General features: G+C 36.6%; 1 non-coding gene across 1 annotated transcript; it reads right to left on the bottom strand.

Annotated features, from left to right (window-relative positions):
• Nucleotides 1–3,003: 3,003 nt before the first annotated feature.
• Nucleotides 3,004–3,136, bottom strand: LOC132007968 (U11 spliceosomal RNA). Its single transcript, XR_009401513.1, has one exon. It is a non-coding gene; the product is annotated as a U11 spliceosomal RNA (small nuclear RNA).
• Nucleotides 3,137–9,936: the final 6,800 nt, after the last annotated feature.

Below are 9,936 nucleotides of genomic sequence, written 5' to 3'. Positions count from 1 at the left end.
TTAATTTTGATAGAGTTCAATTCATCCAAATTTTCTTTCATGGATCATGTTTTTTTGTACCCCATCAAAAATTTTGTAACTAATCTAAGCTCTCAACAATTTTATCCTATATTTTTTCTACATGTTTTGTAGTTTTAGGTTCTACATGTAGGCCTATGATTCACTTTGATTTATTTCTTTATAGGTGCAATGTATGGGTCAAAGTTCTTTTTTCTTTTTTGACACATAGTTATCCAATTGTCCAACAATTGTAAAGGTCATACTTTCTCCACTGAATTGCATGCATTTGCATCTTTGTCAAAAATCAATTGGCCATAATATGTGGGTCTATTTCTGTACTACCTGTTCTGCTCCATTTGTCTATCTATATGCCAATACCACATTGCTTTGATTACTATGGCTTTATAATACTATCTCTTAAAATCAACTGAAGTAAATTCTTTAGCTTTGTTGTTTCCAAAATGAGTTTGGCTGTTCTGGGACATTTGCACTTCCATGGGAACTTTAAAATTAGCTTGTCAATTTCTATACAAATGTTTGCTAGTATTATTATTGAGGTTGCATTACATTTATAGGTCAATTAGGGGATAAGCAACATTTAAAATATTGAGTCTTTTATCCTGTGAACACATCTATCCATTCTTTAAGGTATTCTTTAATTTATCTCAATGACATTTATTCATTTTCATTGCACAGGTCCTGAGTAATTCATATTTTTTATGACTTTGTAACTGTGACTTTTTTTTCAATTTCCAATTGTCCTTTGCTAATATATAGAAATTCAGTTGGTTTCTGTATTTTGATCTGGTATTCTTTAATCTTGACAAACTCACTTATTTGTTCTAATATTCTTTGTATAAGTCATAGAATTTGCTACATAGATGAACGTGTCATCTCCAAAGGACAGTTTTGATCATTCTTCCTTTCTAATATGGCCTATTATTTCTTGTTTTTATCTTGTTTTGTTTCATTTATTACTCTGGCTAGACTCTTCAGTACAACACTGAATAGAGATGGTGAGAGCTGACATCTTGTTCTTCATCTTAAGGGAAAGCATTCAGTCTTTCACCTTAAGTATGACGCTGGCTGTAGGTTTTGCATGAATGTCTCTTATCAAGTTGTAACCAGCCATTTTTAATTTTAAAAGAAACACAGTGGAATACTCCTGACAATGTGGTGGATTAGTATTCTGAAACACTTTCTTGCTCCACAAACCAAAATCTGGATATATTATAGCAAATTTCCATATAAATGTAAAACTGACCTTGCAAGAAAATAAAGCAAGCCAATCACCAGGAGCTAAAACCAGAGCAGCAAGGGAAGATAGAAGGCAGAATGAGGCCTGGGGTCATTTTCCAATTCCAGAAACATTATATGGATTTTAACAGCTGACATCCTCTCTGGCTTAGCCAACTCAGCCTCCCTCAGAAGCTCTCTTCTTCTACCTGCTTTTAAACATTAGTGTTTTTCAAGGCTCTCTCCTAGGATCTCTTATTTTCTCACTCCCTAGTTGACATCATTTATTACAATCTCAAGTTTCACCTCAATGCTAATGACATGAAAATCTTCATCTACCATGTTCTTTCCTGAACTTTCCTATCCAACTTCCTAAAGAATATGATCTCGACTCTGATGTGCTACATATCTTTTAAACTCATATCAAAATTTCATCTTTCCTTTTAAACTCATATCAAAATTTCATCTTTCCTCTGCCTGTGTCTGTTCTTGTTTCTACCTCAGTTATTAACACCATAATTTTTTAGTATTCCATGACTCTTTTTAACTCTCTCACCCTTCCATATCTGATTATTTTTAGCTCAATCTTCCAAGTATCTCTTGAGCCAAATTCTTCATTTCCATATTCATTAGTATTATCTTTGTTCAAGTCACAATTTTTCAACTGAACTACTACAATAACCTCCTACCCAGTTCTCTGCAGTCAGTCCATCTCTCTTAGTCTATCTATCTTCCATAGTGCCACCAGACTCATAACTTACAAATTGATATCACTTTCCACTGCAAACATAATAAAGTTTAATCCCCTAAATCCCTTATATAGTGTGGTGAGCTATCTGGGCTCTCATTACCTCTCAAGCCTTATCTCTCCATTCTATTCTTTACCCGCTGGTTATCTTGAATGCCATGCCACTCCCTAAACTTATATTCTGTCCCGCTTTTGCGCTTTTATATATGCTGCTCTCCCTATTCACCTCTCGTTTCACCTGGATAACCAAATTCTATACATTTTTCAGGATTCAGGTTAAATATTACCTTCAAGAAACATTCCTGGCACTGTTTACCTAGTTAGATTCTGTTCCTAGATAACTCTGGCAATTGTCTTACCATATTGCAATAGATTCCCTATTTACTTTCTATATTTATTCCTATATTCCTTCCTATTTATTCCTATATTCCTTCCTATTTATTTCTATATTCCCTATTTCTTGCCTATATGCTTTGTTAGAGCACAGTCCTTAACACAAGAGTAATAAAAGATGAAACACCTTATTAATTAATGAAAGTTGGCTAATTGACTTTTTTTCTGTTTTTTTTTTCTTTTTAATTTAAATTTTAGATAGTTAACATACAGTGCAATATTGGCTTCTGGAGTACAATTCAGTGATTCATCACTTACATACAACACCCTGTGCTCATCATAACAGGTGCTCTCCTTAATACACATCACCCATCTAGCCCATCCCACACCCACCTCCCTCCTCAGACCCTCTGTTTGTTCTCTATCTTTAAGAGGCTTTTATGGCTTGTTTCCCTCACTTTTTTTTATTTTCTCCCTTCCCTTATGTTCATCTGTTTTCCATCCACATCTTTTTAAATATCAAGATATCATTCTTTTCGGTGGCCGAGTATATATACCGCATCTTCTTTACCCATTCATCAGTCAATGGATATTTGGGCTCTCTCCATAGTTTGGATATTGTTTATAATGCTGCTATAAACATTAGGGTCCATGTATCCCTTGATTCTGTATTTTATTTTCTTGGGGGAAGCACAGGGACCAATGATCACCAGCTGCCCAGGTACCAAAAATTACATTTCTGAAATCTCTTGATGTCAGTTCTGCAAGAAGAGCAATAGAGCTGCCCTACATGTGCCACTCACAACAGAAGTCCTTTTTTAGTACTTGGCCATTTTAAAGATAGAAATACTGTGTTGCAAATATCTTCTCTCATTCTATAGGCTGCTTTTTAGTTTTGTTGATTGTTTTCATCAGTGTGCAGAAGCTTTTGGGTTTTTTTTTTTGTTTTGTTTTTATTGTGATGAAGTCCCAATAGTTTATTTTTGCTCTTGTTTCCCTTGCCTCAGGAGATATTTCTAGTAAGAAGTTGCTGTGGTTGGTGTCAAAGAGATTACTGCCTCTGTTCTCCTCTAAGATTTTAATGGCTTCCGGTATCACATTTAGGTCTTTCATCCATTTTGAACTTATTTTAGTGCATGGTGTGAGAAAATGGTCCAGTTTCACTCTTTTGCATGTTGCTGTCTAGTTTTCCAACACCATTTTTTGAGGAGACTGTCATTTTTCCACTGGATATTCTCCCTGCTTTGTTAAGATTAGCTGACCATATAGTTGTGGGTTCGTTTCTGGGTTTTCTATTCTGTTCCATTGACGGATGTGTCTATTTTTATACCAGTATCATACTGTTTTGATCACTACGGCTTTGTAATATAAATTAAAGTCTGGAATTTTGATGCCTTCACCTTTGCTTTTCTCTTTCAAGCTTGTTTTGGCTATCGGGGGTCTTTTGTGGTTCCATACAGATTTTACGATGGTTTGTTCTAGCTCTGTGAAAAATACTGGCAGCCTTGTGATAACGATTCCCTTAAATGTGCAGATTCCTTTGGGTAATATAGATATCTTAATGACATTTTTTTTCTTCCAATCTGTCAGCATGGGATGTTTTTCCATTTCTTTGTGTCATCTTCAATTTCTTTTGTAAGTGTTCCATAGTTTTTAGAATACAGATCTCTTACCTCTTTGGTTAGGTTTATTCCTAGGTATCTTAGGGCTTTTTGTGCAATTGTAAATGGGACTGATTCCTTGATTTCTCTATTCTTCATTATTGGAGTATGGAAATGAAACAGATTTCTCTACATTGTTTTGTATCCTGTGAGGTTACTGATAAAGACTTAGTGTCCAAAATACACAAAGAGCTTAAAAAACTCAACACCCCCCCCCAAATAATCTAGTTTAAAAATATGGGTTGAAGACACGAATAGACATTTTTCCAAAGAAGATGTACAGATGGCCAAGAAGCACATGAAAAAATGCTCAGCATCACTCATCATCAGAGAAAACCAAAAGACTACAGGGAGATATCACCTCACACCCATCAAAATGGCTAAATCATCAGGGAAATACAAATCAAAACTACAATGAGATATCACCTCACTCCTGTCAAAATGACTAAAATTAACAAGAAAAAACAGGTGTTCGCAAGGATGTGGTGAAAGGGGAATCCTCCTACACTGGTGAGGATGCAAACTGGTGGGAATATAAACTGGTACAGCCCCTCTGGGAAACAGTATGGAAGTGTCTCAAAAAATTAAAAATAGAAGTATCTTATGATCCAGCAATTATACTATTAGATATTCACCCAGAACATCCAGAAATGTTAATTCAAAGAGATACAGGCATGCACCCCAATATTTATAACAGCTTTATCAGCAATAACCAAATTATACAGAGCCCAGATGTCCATCAACTAATAAATGAGGATCAGAGGGGGTCATTGCAAGAACTTTGAGAAAGAGCATGTTAAGCCCTGGGTGTTGTATGGAAGTATTGAATCACCATATTGTACACCTGAAATAAATATTGCACTGTATGTTAACTGGAATTTAAATAAAAATTTAATAAATAAATAAATGATTTTTTAAACAGAAATCTGCGGTGAGGCACAAATAAAATAGTATTCATTCAACAATACTTTGCTAAGCATTAATGCCTCTTTAGGAACTGGAAAAGTAGAGATGAATAAGGTACAAACTCTGCCGTCAAAAATTTAGAGTCCAGTAGGAAATAAGATGAAAAATGGTTCTCAGGCAAGGACAAACCTAGACTCAGTGAGAGAAGAAGTATTAAGTATTAAGTAACAAGTATTAATAACTCTTAAATGGAGCAAAGGAGAATAGAACACTGTTGGACTGAGTTTTTTTCAACCTTCAATCCACTCTTCTTCTAAAAATATTTATTGATGACACATATTTGGAAAGAAGAATGTCTGCTAAAAGCAATCACTACCAGGAAGCTAAAAGCCATTTGAAATAGAATGTATTAACTACTCTAGGATTAATTACCAAAGAGTCAAGGGTTGAAGTAGGGAAGGCTGGAGACAAAGAGAAGAAGGAGAAAGACAAGAGAGAATGAAAGAGATATTAAGTAAAGGTCAGCAGAATCTGTTCTTTTATATCATTTGGTCCCCAAAACACAAAGTCCAAGTTCTTGACCTGATTCTTTTACTTTCCTGATGGTTGTGATGACCAGGTCCAACTTAGAGAACAACTAGGGAAACTAGATTCACTTTCATTTTCTGGGAAGAACATAATTTGAAGGATGTTGTTCTTTCACTTGGGTATAAATGCTTGCTCCAAGTTAAATAGTGCTTAACCTCCCACAGAGGATCATAGAGGAAGTGAGGGAAAACCGAATAGGAAGAAATCAGAGAGGGAGACACTGATTGACTCCAGGAAACAAACTGAGGGTTGCTGGAGGACAGGCGGATGGGGGATGGGGTAAATGGGTAATGGACATTAAGGAGAACACATGATGTGATGAGCACTGGATGTTACACACAACTAATGAATCATTGAACACTACATCAAAAACTAACAATGTACTACCATATGTGGGCTAAGTGCATTTAAATTTTTAAAAAAATTTTTTTAAAAGTAGGGCTTAACCTGCACTTTCTCAAAACTCTTACAATGACCCCCAACTCTGTTTGGTTCTATTTACATTCAAATTATATTTTGAAACAAAAGTTGTTTCACACAAAAATGTATATTTCTTTCTAGTTCTATTACCCAACTTCTTAACCTTGTCAATTCAATTTTGCTAAACTCAAAATTGTATTTTTTAATCCTTCTTGTAAAGATTATGGACATTGGGTAGGGTATGTGCTTTGGTGAGTGCTGTGAAGTGTGTAAACCTGGTGATTCACAGACCTGTACCCCTGGGGATAAAAATATATGTTTATAAAAAATAAAAACAAACTGTATAAAAAAATTTAAAAAAATAAAAAAAATTAAATTAAATTAAATCAAAAAAAAAAAAGAATTAATTCACTGAAAACCAAGACCCACTTTTTTAAAGACTTTGTCTATTTGACAGAGAGAGAAAGAGAGCACACAAGCAGGGGGAGTGACAGGCAGAAGGAGAGAGAGAAGCAGGCTCCTCACCAAGCAGGAAGCCCAATGCAGGGCTTGATCCCAGGACTCTGGGATCATGACATGCGCTGAAGGCAGACACTTAACCCACTGAACCACCCAGGCGCTTCCCCAAGAACCATTTTGACATTGATATGACGGCTTAACTTTGGCCTAATGTAAAATATAAAAGTACCGTATTTGAAAAAAAAAAAAAAAACCACTGTATTTGCTTCTTTTTTCTATAAAACATGACTAAAATCATAGCAGATATATGTACAACATGAATAAACTACAAGTCACATTGAGAATTTCACAATACCTGAAGCACGAGGGTAACTCTCTGTACTCAAGAGTGGGAATACCAGTAGGTTTCTTGTTTTCTAACTGCAATCCAGCCTGCTGGCATCAGGAGGTCTGATTTAAAAGGGAGGATAGAAGTCCAATGCGCTACTCCAATGTTCATAGCAGTAATGTCCACCATAGCCAAACTGTGGAAGGAGCTGAGATGCCCTTCAACAGATGAATGGATAAAAAGATGTGGTACATATATACAATGGGATATTATTCAGCCATCAGAAAGGATGAATACCCACCGTTTGCATCGACATGGATGGAACTGGAGGGGATTATATTAAGTGAAGTAAGCCAAGCAGAGAAAGACAATTATCATATGGTTTCACTCATATGAAGACCAAAAGCAACAGCATGGAGGCATAGGGGAAGGGAGAGAAAACCAAAGGAGGAGACATCAGAGAGGAAGATGAACCATGAGAGACTATGGACTCTGGGAAACAATCTGAGGGTTTCAGAGGGGAGAGGGTGGGGTAACTGGGTGATGGGCATTATGGAGGGCATGTGTTATAATGAGCACTGGGTGTTATATGCAAATAATAAATCACTATATTACATATTACATACAAATGATGTACTGTATGGTGACTAACATAACATAATAAAAAGGGAAAATAAATTTGTAAAATTGGTATCTTAGCTTCCCCCCAACCAAAAATAAAATAAAATAAAATAAAAGGTAGGCTGGAAATAGCAGAGGCCAGACAGCTTCTATCTTGAATCAACATCCAATTTATTTGTCGATGTTGGTTGCTTGAAAGCTCTGACTTTCTGCTTCTGCATCTCACCTAGCAACCAGCTTAGACTTCTATTACCTTCTTGCTTTTCCTTATATTTCTTAACTCCTCAAGACTTGATTTGTGGCTTGGCTAGAATTAGGTTTCTGCCATAGTTTTTTGCATAGCTAGGTTCCCAATACTAGGACCTTCCAGGTACCCCTGTTGCATGCTGACCATACTTTGTCATGACACTCTTTCTAGGCCCAGGCAGGAAATAAAATAACTGACTGCCAGAATGTGACTTGTAGTGAATGCCCTTGTGGGTTAAGGCAGACTCCTTCATGAGCAATTTTCCCTACCATGCCATTCTCTGACTAGTTTGCCTGTCATTGCCATCTCCATTTCTATGGCTATCCAAATATCTTTCTGCTCCAATAGAATTAAGCTTTAAGTCTTATGACTCCCACCTAAATTATTTATTACTTGTCCTTTACTATTTCTTGAATCTTCTGAGAGGGAGATTCATTCCATATGGCTGAGATGACCTACAAACTCTGCATCAGTGTAGTGATCAAGAGCCTGAGTTTGAATCCCAGCTCTAACTTTCATTAGCTGGAGTGAATTAGGACAAGTTACTTAATTTATCAAATCTCTAGTTTCTCATATGTAAAACAAAGATGATTGTATATACCATATATATACAGCACATGGAAAATAATGTGTGCTCAATAATTATTAGGTATCATCAATAATATTAGCCTAGCATTATTCCTATTCTTCATACACCAACTGGAATGAATTGACCAAATTCTTCTATGCCAGGCTAGGAGTCAATTAGACTATGAGGAATGAACCTGCATAAATTACTATACCATAGAATTAGAGGCGCTTAACTGACACTAGTTATGTTACATTAGGGGTAGCGGATGGGTGTAAGGGGAGTTTCCCTGGAAGGGCCTTTGCTAGTAACAATAGAGGTTAGTAACTCTGAAGCCAAATAAGCAGAAGTAAAGCCTCTCAGAGTTTGAGAAATGGTCTTCCAAGGAACCAGGTTATTATGAAGATTTTTTTTTCTCAGTGGAGAGCCCCAAAGCCTTAGTGTGTCATGTAGTAAATAGGAGGAAAACCTCCATGGAAACACATATCCACTATGAAGTCAAATACTTGAGAAATTATCTATATTGGCCTTGAGTATCCCTAAAGATCCAGACAGTTCAGCAAATGGCAGGTTTATAGGACAGATATCATTTCATGGCACAATTACTCTTGGTGGCTATGGGTAAAATTGTTTAGAGGCCTTCACCTCTGGATCTGCCACACTGACAAAATTGAAGTGTTCTTTCCAAAGATACAATCCCTTGTTTCCCTATATTCCCTTGGTTCTTAAGACTCTTGAACACGGTCATTCTTTAGAGCAGAGTCCTACTCTCTATGCATTATCTCCACTTCCAAATGACTCACTTTCATAATAAGGCTGCATAAAAACATGCTATGTATCTGAAGGCTCAGTCTTCTATATATGTTATTCATGCCATTCAACAGCCACAGAGTCAAATGTTTGTGAAGTTAGATGAATGACAGAATAAAATAACCAAAACATTTCTACAGATCATTCTGGCAGCTATAGAGGAGCACCATTCAATCTCCCTTCAAGCAAGAACTTGCAGTTCAGCTGAGAAGAGTGAAGTTATCTGACAGCCTCCAGCTATTAGTACATTCATGATCCATCTCACTTTTTGAAAGGAGACCACACACTTCCTGGGTAAGCCCTACTAATAACTAACAAGGCCCTGGCCACTTGCACCCAACAAAGAATTCCTCTAATGGGAAATCTTTGCTCCAGAGCTCTCTGTTAGATTGGCTAAAACTATGTCAGATATACATTGAAATCTGAGGGTCTTCCAGTCCAGTCATGCTTCATGCCTCTTTCATTTTTCACAGATGTTCCCCTTCCTGCACTCCTACATCTCCAATCCATCATCTACTTCCTAGAAGACTTAAATGACTCAATCATGTACTTGTAACATAAGCAACTTCACAGGGAACTGATGTATTTATTCATTTTATCCCTGCCCTCATCCCCTACACACTCTCAAATGTCATTTGCCAGGGTATCGCACAAAGAAAAATAATGAAAAACTGAAAAAATTCTTCCATATTGATTACTACACTCCTCCAATTTACTATAAGAAATGGGCAAGTGCTTTCTCTCATCCCTGAATTATTCAAACATTTTTGATAGGCCAGATGGTTCACAAAGTAAAACCTCCAGGGAATCTAAAATCAGGTCTGGATGCACAAAGGCAATAATTGGAACGCAGCATTCTTCCTGAGACCAGACTCTTTGCGTACAGCACTGTGCTGTTTTTGCTGCGTGATTCCCCAGCCTTTCCCAGCAAAATCTCAAGGGACTTAAAGAACAAGCTTATCATTGTCAGGACAATATCTTGGTCTTTTTTATTACAATTAGGTGAACGTG

Source organism: Mustela nigripes, chromosome X (genome assembly GCF_022355385.1).
Source record: "Mustela nigripes isolate SB6536 chromosome X, MUSNIG.SB6536, whole genome shotgun sequence".
NCBI classification, from domain to species: domain Eukaryota; kingdom Metazoa; phylum Chordata; class Mammalia; order Carnivora; family Mustelidae; genus Mustela; species Mustela nigripes.
The sequence above is the reverse complement of the archived record's forward strand: the minus strand, read 5'-3'. Positions and strand labels throughout refer to the sequence as shown.